The sequence below is a fragment of the Equus caballus genome, chromosome 23 (genome assembly GCF_041296265.1).
Source record: "Equus caballus isolate H_3958 breed thoroughbred chromosome 23, TB-T2T, whole genome shotgun sequence".
Lineage (NCBI taxonomy): Eukaryota > Metazoa > Chordata > Mammalia > Perissodactyla > Equidae > Equus > Equus caballus.
In genome coordinates, this window is record NC_091706.1 from 34,707,208 (window position 1) to 34,720,666 (window position 13,459).

A 13,459-nucleotide genomic window follows, 5' to 3' on the forward strand; every position below is an offset into this window, starting at 1 on the left:
AGACACTTGTTCCATGGGGTGTGAAGTTACCCACTGGGAGGAGAGGCGTGGTTACCATAAATCTCTGATGGAGAATAAATGGGGTATAAACGAGGTATAAGTGGAGATATTTAACTGAACTAGTTCCTTTTGCAGAATCAGCGTTCCACACGCATAGCAAGAGCTTCCTATGTTAAGTCTCTTTGCCTTGGAAAGGCAGGGATGTGATCCTCTGCACCCTGTCCCAATGCTCATAATTATTTTGGGGTAACTTCAGAGCAGGTTCTTTAAGGCCCCAGGTACCGTTTGTCCTTATGCACAAGGTCCTCTTCAAGGCCATGAGGCTCAGAGATTTCACAGTCGTGTCATGCACAAGAGTCGTCAGAGTAAGCAGTGGCGTTGGACTCTTCTTGTGATCCAATCCGCTAAACTCGCCACTGTCTTTCTTTGCGTATTAGCTTTGAGAACTTTTAGAGCCTATTCGATATTGATCAGCTTCCTTCCCGATGGTTCCTATTGACGCCTTTCATCTTAATAACAGTCTGTGACAACAACCTCAGTAAAGAGTGTTTATGCTGCTTTGGAGTTTACAGAGTGTTTCCCCTCTCAGTGTATCATTACATTAGGATTTGACTCTACCATGATCCTGTGAGAGTGATATCGTTCTCTCCATTTTACAGATGAGGAAACTGAGGCTCAGAGAGGTTAAGCGACTTGCCCAAAGCTGCCATGTGTGGCTACTAATACACGGTGGAGCCAAGACTAAAAAGCAGATCTTCTGACTTCCGTCTGGTGTGTTCCCTCTGTGGAAAGTGCGGTTTTCACTTTTCCCTCTTGCTTTCCCTTTTGAGTCTTACGTGATCTTTATCAACGATCAGTTCACGTTGACGCTTTTGTTCTCCTTTCAGCCCGTCTCGCACACACCTCCGAGTCTTCCTGACTGACCTGGAGTAGACGTTGTTCCTCACCTGACTGCCGAAGGCGAGACGAGGCTTGACTTGCTGCAAGCTGGGCCAGTGGGGCACGAGTGTCCTCACTCAGACCACTGACAGGTGGCCAGGTGGAGCAGGCTCAGTATTACATAGCCCTGGTTTTAGTTTTCAACAGGTTAGTGGAGCTAAAATAAAAAATTTTTAAAAATGTAATGGGGCCGATAGTTTTGCACCAGAGAGTGCAAGGGTGAGCCTTCGGGTTTCTAGGACGGCTTTAGTGTGCGATGTCCAGAGATGCCGAGGTGGGTCAGATGACCGCTGGGAGGTCATCTTTGACAGGGATTCCTTTTCTCTTTTCTGTCTTACTTGAAACATTTTTGTCTACCTCCAGATAATGCACTGCTTTGTTATAGTGGTATTTAAGAGAGAAGTTCAGATCCTATCACCCCACTTCACTAGCTGTTTGACCTTAAGCAAGTTGTCTAAATTCTCTAAGCCTCAGTTTTTGCATTCTAGGATAATGATAATAATATCTAAATCATAAAGTTTGTCATTAGGATTAATCATACAATTTGTAATAATCACTAATATACATTAGTTATTTATAATGTACCAGGCACCATTCTAACAACTTCCTCAGTAATAACTTGTTTAATTTTAGCTAGTAACATTAGCCCCATGTCACAGACTTGAGACACAGAGATGCTATGTGACTTGCCCAAGATCACACAGCTCATCAGTGATGTGGCTGGGCTTTGACCCCATGCAGTCTTGTTCCAGAGGGAAAGCTCCTAACCGCCATGCTCTAGTGTCTCATTTTTAGGTTCAATAAGGTGAAATAATATGTATGAAGTCCCTAGGGGACTATCAGGTATATAGTAGAAACTTAATGAAGAGTGATTATTGTTATATTTAGCCTCCAAAAATCTTTTCAAAAGAGGTTACATCTATTATGTAAACGTCAACATCACTCACATCACCTCCTATTTTGACTTTTTTAAATTGAGAAATTAGAAGAACCAGTCAGAGGTGCATTTAAAATGTCCTCTATACCCTGACCCGGCTCCACACAACTTAAAGCTCATGTAACAGTGGAGAAGCACTTGGGTGTACAGAAGGCAAAGGTAGTGAGCGATTATCGTGGTGCTACTACGTGAGGTCAGGACTAGATCCTTTCACGTATGTCATCTAACTTAATCCTCACAAACAGCAGGGGAGGGGTTGTCATGCTCAAATTACAAATAAGAAAACTGAGAATCATTAGATTTATTAGTATAATTAGCAATGAATCTAATGAGTGAAAAGTCTAAAGTCACCTGGCCTGTAAATGAGCCCTGCCTGACTCTGTTTTTCCCACCACACTCAACTTAGGAGTCAAGCTTGGTATTCAGTCTTCGCTTCCGCCTTGGTTGCGGATACTATGCAGGAAATGCCACTGGACGGTGTGAGAGGTGCAACAGGAGCTGCAAAGCCTGCTGGGGCCCGCGGCCCACAGACTGCTTGTCTTGGGATCCATTCTTCTTTCTGCTCTGCTCCAAGGGAGAGTGTCATCGCCCCTGCCTGCAGCACTACTACGCAGAGCAAAGCACACAGACCTGTCAGAGGTGCCATCCAACTTGCAATAAATGCAAAGGTGAGGGCATCTCTATCGTTTTGCATGTGTGAATGGAAAAGTGAAAGTTTTCCTTACTGCTTAGCCCTTCTCTCCTTTTCACCATCTTTGGAGCTTCCTCTCACTTGCCAACCTCATAACCGGTTCTCTCCAGCTCCCTCGGTTCTCTCTCAGCTTCTTGATCTGCTCTCTAACCTTGGATTCTCCTCCGCTCACTGCTGCCGCTTCAGATCCTCCCATCCTTGAAGGCCTAGATACAGCATCATCTCCTCCAGGAAGTGTTTTCCACATATTCTGTCTTCCTTCTGTGCCTGTTGAACTTGGAATCTGCCTAACGAAATTTATCTTCATTACTTCAGCAACTACTTAAGACGTCTGCCTCAAACTCTGCCAAGCCCCGTTCTTATTTTCCAGATGCCTGCTTGTCTGTCCAGAGATCCTTAAATCAAGGTACCCCAGAGTCACCACAATCTTTGTTTTCCTCTGATAGTCACTCTTTCTGTTCATGGCACACCATCCAATCAATTACTGAGCTTAGGTGCCTTGAAGTTCTCCTTATCGCTTCTCTTTCCCTTGCCTCCAGCCCAACCCACCTACCTCCAACAAAGGAAAACTCCAGGTCTGTGGATTCTCTCTCCTAAACGTTTCTCCACTCAATCTCTTTCTCCATCCTCACAGTCCTTATTTTCCATCTCAGCATCTCTTAGCAGACTTTCCGAAGTAGCCAGTACCTCACTCCAACTCTGGTCTTGCTACCTCCCTCCCCTTACCCCACCAACCCAGATCATCTTGTTCAATAATGTCCACGCCCGGGATTCGAACTGGCGAAACCCGGGGCCACCGAAGCACAGCGCATGAACTTAACCACTCAGCCACGGGGCTGGCCCTAGAGTTTCTTGATCTGTGATTTTTTTTTTAAATTAAGATTATGATAGATTACAACCTTGTGAGATTTCAGTTGTACATTATTGTTAGTAATGTTGTGGGTACACCACTTCACCCTTTGTGCCCTCCCCCCACCCCCCCTTTTCCCTGGTAACCACCGTTGATCTGTGATCTTGATCTTAATCTCTATGTCTCTCCTACCTCCTCTTTTATATTTTTATCTCTTTGATTCTCTATGGTTTATACTAGGTTAATTCTTCAGTACTCTATTCCATTTCCCTAATTTGTTCTCTGAATGTTTAATCTAAAGTTCAGCCCGTATATTATTTTAATTTATTTAAATGACCTATTTTTAAGATTTTTAATTGTTTCTTTTTCATCTCCATTTTTGTTTCATATCTTCCTGTTTGTGTTTCATAATTTATTATTTTTTATGGATATTAATGTCTTTACTTATTTTTTGAGCACTTAGGTCAATTTTAAAAACTTTGTCACACTTTTCTATAAAATGAATATTATCTGAAGTAAATTCATGTTCTAATTCTTGACTGTGTTTGTTGTTTTTCTTAGCACTCATTTTATCCATATACTTTGGAATTTTGGTCCCACGCTCATTTTGAGTGGGAGCCTTTGGGTTCCAGCATCCCCGGAGGTGATATTGACAACAGAGATCCCATGAGCAATCCCATGCACAGCTCAGGGGAGTTCCTGGTCAGAGGCGATGTCAATGAGGGCAGAGAGTCCACCCTGACTCCTGTTTTAAACGCTAAGCCTGGATTTTGGTCCTGGTCTCATATGAAACACTTTTAGTTCCTATTATGGTAGAAAATTGAACTCACAGCCACCACTGCTTACATCTAGGCCCAGAACAAAAGAAGTGGGTGGCTTGAATCTGACTACTATTTTGCATTTATGTTCTCTTTCTGGTCCGAAGAGCTTTCATCTTATTTTTGAGCCTACCCAGCTCCTTTTTGGGTTCTCTCTGTTTATGTTTATTCTACCATTTCAGTGTGTTTGGAGTGAAGGGGTCATGTCAGAACCTGAACTTACATGTGATTTTTTGAGGTGTACGTGTTACCAATGGATAATCAGATTCTTAAAGAGCATCATGCCCTAAATTCTTGCCCAGCCTCATTCTGCTAATCCAAATGCCTGGGGGTTGGGGGGGTGAGTATTTTAGAGTGGGTTTTTTGTTTTGGTTTGTTTTTTGGTACTTAAGACTTTTAGATGAAACAAGCAAAGGCCAATCTGTTAGAGCCTGCTACTAATCTTGCGTCCTTTCCCTTCCAAAATCATTCATCTTGGGGCAGTAGGTTGACCACATAAAAATGTCAGTGAGTGAGGATGACAAGATGAGAAATCAGCTCCTTCCTCCTTCTGGGAGAAGACCATCAACCACCCTTGCTGTCTAGCCACTGAGCTGACCTTCCTGAGCACTATCTTGATAATATTTTAAAATAACTTCTTCCCAAGTGCTCCCCAAGTAGGTATGAACATAGCCATCTCCAGATTCAAGGTGGCTTCCAGGATCACCTGTGTCTTGATGCCCCCAAATCTACTTCTCTTTCCCAAAGTTTTCCTGAGCTTCCTGTACATCCAGTTTCCTGTTAATATCTCTAATTGGATGTTCAGCAGACGACTGAGACTTGAAATGTAAATGCATTATTCCCTTTTGCCTGGCTACCTCTTTCTGATCTGTTGGAATCAGCATTTCCTCTGGAAAGCCTTCCCACCCCTCTCCATTCTGTGTTTCCTTAGTATTCTGCATTCATTCACCTATTTATTTAGTCATCAAATCTTTATCCAGCAGGATGGCCAGACAATGTCGATGCACTGTGAACAAGACAGTCAAGGTCCCTGCAGAACAGAGGGCATATTTGTAACCATTTACTTATCCTTTGTCTCTCTCTCTAGACTGAGGTCCTCGAAGGCACAGATTAATGTGTCTTCCTCACCTTTGTATCTCCAGCACTTAGCACCGTCACAGGGCGGGCAGCACAGGCACGGGTTGCTTCAGGGGAGCCTCCTGCTGACAGTGGTGATGCCTGGCAGGGAGGCTGCACCAGCTGGGGCCGTGGCGGGAGGGATGGCGGCAAGCTTGGGTCAGAGTGGCAGCGGCCTGGGACGCAGGTGGAGCGTTCCATAGGCCCAGTGCCCCCGCTGTGGCAGCAGCTACCATGGTCCACAACATGTCTGAGGCGGTGGAGCTCTGCCTCCGTGCTGCCTCTACCTCAAGCCCATTGCAAAGACGACCATCAGCCCAGCCTTCCTGCAGCTGAGGCAGCCGGGATGTCCATCTCCAACTGGGAGGTGATGGAAAGGCCGAAGGGCACGGTGCACAATGACCAGTTCTCTACCCTGTAGATTTCCAAGAGCACCGTGGACCTCATCTGCTTCAAGAGCAAAGTGGAGAACAAGAGTCTGGCACACCACGTTAACAAAGTGAAGGATAAAACACATGATCATTCCAATCGATGCACAGAAAGCATTCAAGATACAGCATCCATTTATGATAACAATTCTGAATAAAATGGGTATAGAAGGAAAGTACTTCAAAATAATAAAGGCCATATATGACAAACCCACAGCTGACATTGTACTCAACAGTGAATAACTGAAAGCTATCCCTTTAGGAACGGGAACCAGGCAAGGATGCCCACTGTCACCACTCTTATTTAACGTAGTATTGGAAGTCATAGCCAGAGCAATCAGGCAAGAAATAGAAGAAAAAAAAGATCCAAATTGGAAAGGAAGAAGTAAAACTGTCACTATTTACAGATGACATGATTTTATATGTAGAAAACTCTAAAGAATCCACCAAAAAACTGTTAGAAATTATTAACAAATACAGTAAAGTTGCAGGATACAAAATCAACATACAAAAATCAGTTGCATTTGTATACACTAACAACAAAATAGCCGAAAGAGAAATTAAGAATGCAATCTCATCTACAAGTTTAACAAAAAGAATAAAATACCTAGGAAAAATTTAACCCAAGAGGTAAAAGACCTGTGCACTGAAAACTATAAAACATTGTTGAAAGAAACTGAAGAAGACACAAAGAAATGGAAAGATATTTCATGTTCATGGATTAGAAGAATTAATATAGTTAAAATGTCGGTACTTCCTAAAGCAATCTACAGATTCAATGCAATCCCGATCAAAGTTCCAACAACATTTTCACGAAATAGAACAAAGAACCGAAAATTTATATGGAACAATGAAAGACCCTGAATAACCAAAGGAATCTTGAGAAAAAAGAACAAGGCTGGAGGTTTTCACACTCCCTGATTTCAAAATATACTATAAAACTGTAGTAATCAAAACATCATGGTACTAGTACAAAAACAGATACACCAATCAGTGGAGCAGAGTTGAGAGCCCATAAATAAACCTACACATTTATGGAGAGCTAATTTTTGAAAAGGCAGCCAAGAACATACAGTGGAGAAAGGAAAGTCTCTTCAATAAATGGTGTTGGGAAAACTGGACAGCCACATGCAAAAGAATGAAAGTAGACCATTCCCTTACACCATGCACAAAAATCAGCTGAAATGGATTAAAGACTTGAATGTAAGACCTGAAGCCGTAAAACTTCTAGAAGAAAACGTAGGCAGTGCACTCTTTGACACTGGTCTTAGCAGCATCTTTCTGAACACCATGTCTCACCTGGCAAAGGAAACAAAAGAAAACATAAACAAATGGGGTTATATCAAACTAAAAACTTCTGCACAGCAAAGGATCAACAAAATGAAATGACAATCTAACAATTGGGAGGAGAATTTGTAAATCATATATTTGATAAGGGGTTAATATCCAAAATACATAAAGGATTCATACAACTGAACAACAAACAGACTTATAACCCAATTAAAAAATGGATAAAGGATCTGAACAGACATTTTTCCAAAGAAGATATACAGATGGCCAACAGGCACATGAAAAGATGTTCAACATCACTAATTATTAGGGAAATGCAAATCAAAACTACAGTGAGATATCACCTGATGCCTGTCAGAATGGCTGTAATTAACAAAACAAGAAATTACAAATGTTGGAGAGGATGTGGAGAAACGGAACCCTCATACACTGCTGGTGAGAGTGCAAACTGGTGCAGCCACTATGGAAAACAGTATGGAGATTCCTCAAAAAATTGAGAATAGAACTACCATATTGATCCAGCTATTCCACTGCTGGGTATTTATCCAAAGAACATGAAAACATGAATGCAAAAAGATATTTGCACCCCTATGTTCATTTTGTCATTATTCACAATAGGCAAGACGTGTAAATGACCTAAGTACCCATCAATGGATGAATGGCTAAAGAAGATGTAGTATATATACACCATGGAATACTATTCAGCCATAAAAAAGGATGAAATCTTGTCATTTGTGACAACCTGGATGGATCTTGAGGGTATTATGCTAAATGAAATGTCAGATAGAGAAAGTCAAATACCACATGATTTCACTCATAAGTGGAAGAAAACAACAATAATAACAACAAACACATAGATCCAGAAATTAGATTGGTGGTTACTAGAGGGGAAGGGGAGAGGGAGGAGGGTGAAAGGTGTAAAACGACACGTGTATGTATGTTGATAGATGGTAATTAGCCTATGGGTGGTGAACATGATGAAGTCTACACAGAAACTGGACTATAATGATGTACACCTAAAATCTAAAAAAAAAAAAAATGATGGGGCTGGCCTTGTGGCAGAATGGTTAAGTTCGCGCACTCCGCTTCGGCAGCCCAGGGTTTCGCCGGTTCGAATCCTGGGTGCGGACATGGCACTGCTCATCAAGCCATGGTGAGGCGGCATCCCAAATAGCAAAACCAGGAGGACCCACAACTAAAAATACACAACTATGTACCCCGGGGGGCTTTGGGGAAATAAAGGAAAAATAAAATCTTTTTTAAAAAAAAGAGCCTGGTGAAGTCTTTCTTGGCCTCCCTCCAGCGCAAGACCACACAGCTCAGTGGCTTCTCCAACATGCTCAAGGTGTGTGCCATCAAGTTCAAAACTGACTTTCCCACCTGCCACAACTCATTCTTGGCGACTCAAAGGATATGAACTAAATGCTGCAGGCCGAGAAGCCGAATGCGATTCGTCTGGAGGGGCTGTCCTGCACATGGCTCACCCTGAAGGAGTCAGGTTCAGAGAAGCCCAGCGAGGAGGTTCTGGTCAAGGCTTTTGAGAAGTTTAGGGAGATACAGAAGAGAGACATGCCCACAATGGACCCCTACCGAGAGGAGATGGCGAGCCAGAACTTCCACACCTTCAGCTTGCAGGGCACTTGAAGATCAAGGCGTATGTCCAGTCCCGCGGGTACGTGGGCTTCATCCAAGCCCAGAGCGCCTTGCACAGGGTGAAGCTCATGTACACGGGTGAGGACAGCAAGGCCACAGCCCCCACATCAAGGTTTCTTTGGATTCAACCACACCACCTAAGTGATGCCTCAATGAAGAAATGACAGCGACGAGAAGAACAAAACCTCTAGGAGAAAGAGGCAGAGGAGAAGCAGAGCGCAGAGGAAAGGAAACAGAAAGAGCTAGAAGAATTGGAGAGAGAAAGAAAGAGAGAAGCTTCTCAAGAGGGAACAAAACTAGAAGGCCTGTGAATTCCGTCGGAATCAGAAAAAGCTCGAGAAGCTGCAAACTGAGGAGCAGAAAAAGCTGCAAGAAAAAAGTAAAACTGGAAGAGTGGAAGCTGCTGCTGGCACAGAGGCACCTGGGGGCCATCCGGCTGACTGGGGAGCTGCTGGGCTGAGCCCAGGACCCCGCTGGGCAGGCCGGGCTGGTCTCATACTCAGCACAGAGCTGCCTCTTCCTGCTCTGGGCTGCGATCCATGCATTTCTCTGGAAATGGGAGCCTGTATCACGGCTCTGCCTTTCCTCAGCTGGATGCAACCCAAATCAAAGAAATGTCGTCATACTGAGAAAAAATATACACTGAAAAAAAACCAACTTGCAGAGAGTGCACAATAACAATTTTTTAATGTTTTAGAGTGACTCTTGGTAACGTAAACATGAAATTGCTCTTAGCTGGAAAGTGCTCAGACTAGTGGACGATCTAAACTAACTTGCGAGTGCTGTTCATGCCAGTCCAAGAATTTCTCTTATGTTCCTCACGGCATGATGTATCAGCACTATCCAACAGAAATATAATCCAAGCCGTAATATAGTCTTAAATTTTTTAGTAGTCACATTTAGAAAAATGAAATTAGGGGCCACCCTGTGGCCAAGTGGTTAAATTTTCATGCTCTGCTTTAGCGGCCCTGGGTTCGCTGGTTTGCATCCTGGGCGTGGACCTGGCACTGTTTGTCAGGCCATGCTGAGGCGGCATCTCACATGGCACAACTAGAAGGACCTATAACTACAGTATACAACTGTGTACTGGGGGCCTTTGGGGAGAAGAAGGAAAAATTAAAAAAAAAATTAAATTAACAGGTCAAATTAATTTTAATAATATATTTATTTAACTAATATATCCAAAATATTATCATTTGAACATGTAATCAATATAAAAATTACTGAGATATTATCGATCCTTTTTTTGTACTAAGTCTTTGAAATCCGATGTTTATCCTGTGTTTACAGCACAACTCAGGTTGGACCAGCCACATTTCAGGTGCTCAATAGCCACTTGTGGCTGGTGGCTACTGTCTTGGGCAGCACATTGCTAATGTAGAACAATGGTTCCAGATGGTATCTTTGCGGGAGGCCATTTTCTTCAGGTGCAGTCTCAGGCTGAATCCTGTTATGTAAATGGATCAGGGCAGAGTTGCTCAGGTGGGAGCAGAGGAGGGATCTTGGAACACCATCTGAGGCTCCCTCCTTTGCCCCTCCCACCACTTCCAGGCAGTGCTTGCAAACTCTAGCGCACAGTGAGTCCTACTCTTTGCCCATCTGCTATTAACTCTCATCTTTAAAAGACTTAGCCTTTCAAACCAACTGCATTTAAGTAATCATTAATTTGTGTCCTCTTTAATTCATTCCAGGGGTACCTATAATTGCCACTCAAAACTTCTAATCAGAGTAAAATAGATGAGAGAATACATTGAATTGAGGGTGGCATGGGAGAATGGTGGGAAGCCTGCATTGTCATTGGCCATATTGTGGTAAATATTGACTTTCTATTAGGTTTCTTGAAAAGTTGAAGGTATCTCTGATACCACCCTTATTAGATGTGTGGGGCCTTTATTCCAACTATGATTGCCAGATGAAATACTGTATTTCAATTTGCTACATGAAAACCCTAGTCTCAACCCCCTACTGCAGTGCAGTGGGCTAGCGGGGGAGAGGGGCCCTTGGTTTCTGAGCAAGACCAGGTAACCATCATTAGGTAAGTTAGTGTCTCTTAACATCAGTCAATGAGTACAGGACAACACTAGCTTTTTTTTTTTTTTTTTTTTAAAGCTATTTTTTTTTTTTAAGATTTTATTTTTTCCTTTTTCTCCCCAAAGCCCCCCGGTACATAGTTGTATATTCTTCGTTGTGGGTCCTTCTAGTTGTGGCATGTGGGACGCTGCCTCAGCATGGTCTGATGAGCAGTGCCATGTCCGCGCCCAGGATTCGAACCAACGAAACACTGGGCCGCCTGCAGCAGAGCACGCAAACTTAACCACTCGGCCACAGGGCCAGCCCCAGGACAACACTAGCTTTTTAAGACATTTGTGGGGATTGGAGAAGTTACTAGTGATGTTGTGAGCACAGTTTGAAAAACTATAAATTCTTTAATTGGGTTTGAGATTTCCTAGGTGGGTTAAGGGTCATGGTTTTGAGCATTCCCAGTTGCAAAAGTTCATCAGAACACCCGGACAATGGAATACTATGCAGCGCTAAAGAGATCCGAGCTATCGAGCCATGAAAAGACATGGAGGAGACTTAAGCGCATATTACTAAGTGAAGGGAGCCAATCTAGAAAGGTTGCATACTGTATGATTCCAACTATATGACATTCTGGAAAAGGCAAAATTATGGAGACAATAAAAAGATGAATGGTTGCCAGGGGTGGGGGGTGGGGAGAGATGACTAGCACGGAGGATTTTTAGGGCAGTGAAAATATTCTGTATGGTACTATAAAGATGGATATATGTCATTATACATTTGTCCCAACCCATAGAATGTACAACACAAAGAGACGACCCTAGAATTTTGCTAGGTCTCCACTAGCCTTAATAAAGGCAAAATTCCTGACCCTGTGGAGCCTACATTCTGGTTGGAGGTGAGAAAAGAAACAACAAGCATATGTATATGATCTGGTAGGTGAGCCAGGAAGAGATGCTCTGGACAATGAGGCAAGAGATGGAGGACTGAGACTGTGGGAAGAGAGGCAGGGCTTTTGAGTTAAACAGTGGACAGGACGAGCCTCACTGGGAAGATGGGACTTGAACAGTCTAGAGGGAGGCGACTTAGTCAGATGACTGAGGGAAAAGCATCCCAGATCATGGGACTGATCACTGCAAAGACCCAGAGGAAGGACACCCGGTGTCCTCAGGGAGAGTCAGTAAACTCGGGTGGCTGGGAGAGAGTCACAAGTGGGAGGGACAGAGGAGAGGAGGACAGAGAGGATGTGGGTTGAATTCCCTGCACCATCATTTATTGGTTGCTTGATCAGAAACAGTTGACTCAACCTTCAAGTGTCTCAGTGAACTTGGTGCTCTATCTAAGGTCTGTTTACTTTGTAAGGCTTTTGGAAGGATAAAATAAAATAATATAGGGAAGTGACTTATAAGCCATGTTCTTATTGTTCTATACATAAGGATAGATGGATAGACAGACAGATAGATGATAGATAGATTGAGTGTTAGGGAATAAATTTTTACATCCCCTCAAAATTCCTGTGTTGAAGCTCTAACCCCCAATGTGATAGCATTGGAGGTGGGGTCTTTGGGTGGTAATTAAATTTTTAAGAGGTCATGAGGTGAGCTGCTGTGATGAGATGAGTGCTGTTAAAAGGAGAGGAAGAGACACCAGAGCTCTCTCTCTCTCTGCCAGGTGAGGACACAGCAGGAAGGTGCCCATACGCAAGCCAGGAAAAGGGCTCTCACCAGGAACTGTCTGCCTTCATCTTGAACTTCCCAGTCTCAGAGCTGTGAGAAATAAATGTCTGTTGTTTAAGCCTCCCAGTCTATGATATTTTGTTATGGCAGCCTGAGCAGACTAATACAGACAGGTAGGGAGGGAGGGAGATAGATAGATGTTTAGATAGAGAGATGATTGCTACACAGATGATAGATGGAGATAGAGCATATATATATATATATATATATATATATATATATATATATATGTCCTTAATGAGTTCCTGAAGCAATAGTGCGATTGTCTTCATTAGGCAATTCAAATAGAAGATCCTCATTTTAAAAGGAGCATAAAAGTGCTCACTTTTATGACTTTCCATTTTTCATCGGAAAAATGTGATAACTGAGGCTAAAAATGCACAGCACTGAGCCCAGTGCCACACTGATGAGAGCAGCCCTGTAAAACAAAGAGCATCATCAGAGAGGCCGCTGGACCCCTCCCGGCCCCTGCCGCCCAGTCGCCTACTCTAAGTTGTGAATCACAGTCCAGAGATCAAAGCCCCTGCTCCCTGGCTTCAGAGCATCGCCTGCCTTGTGAAGTCGAGCCGCCTCTCAGACCCGGGGCTGAAATCCAGTTTAATTCTAATACCCACACCCCCTCTCTGCCAAGCCTGCAATATTACCAGCGGCACATTTTAAAAATTCATGCTTCTTGACTTTTTTTTTTAATAAAGGACTTCAAGCCAAAAATAATGATCCTGATAAAGCAAATGTTTAACAAATGTGTGAGATGTAAAGATGCTTTCAAATTTTATGTTTTGCTGCAGTTACACAGTTGAAGCTGCTTCTAAATAAATGGAAATATTCTTTTATTTTTTATGAAAATAATACATGAACACGATAGCAACTCGAATGAGATTGAAATTCAACACTTCTTACCCCCATTCCCCTCTCCAAAGATAGTTTCTCGCTACTTTGATGTTACCGCATCATCCTAAACACTATGCTGATCCTGCTGCAT

General features: G+C 43.0%; 1 pseudogene; it reads left to right on the forward strand.

Annotated features, from left to right (window-relative positions):
- The first annotated feature begins 346 nt into the window (after positions 1-346).
- LOC100056969 (A-kinase anchor protein 17A pseudogene) lies at positions 347-9,182 on the forward strand (annotated as a pseudogene).
- The last annotated feature ends 4,277 nt before the right edge of the window (positions 9,183-13,459 follow it).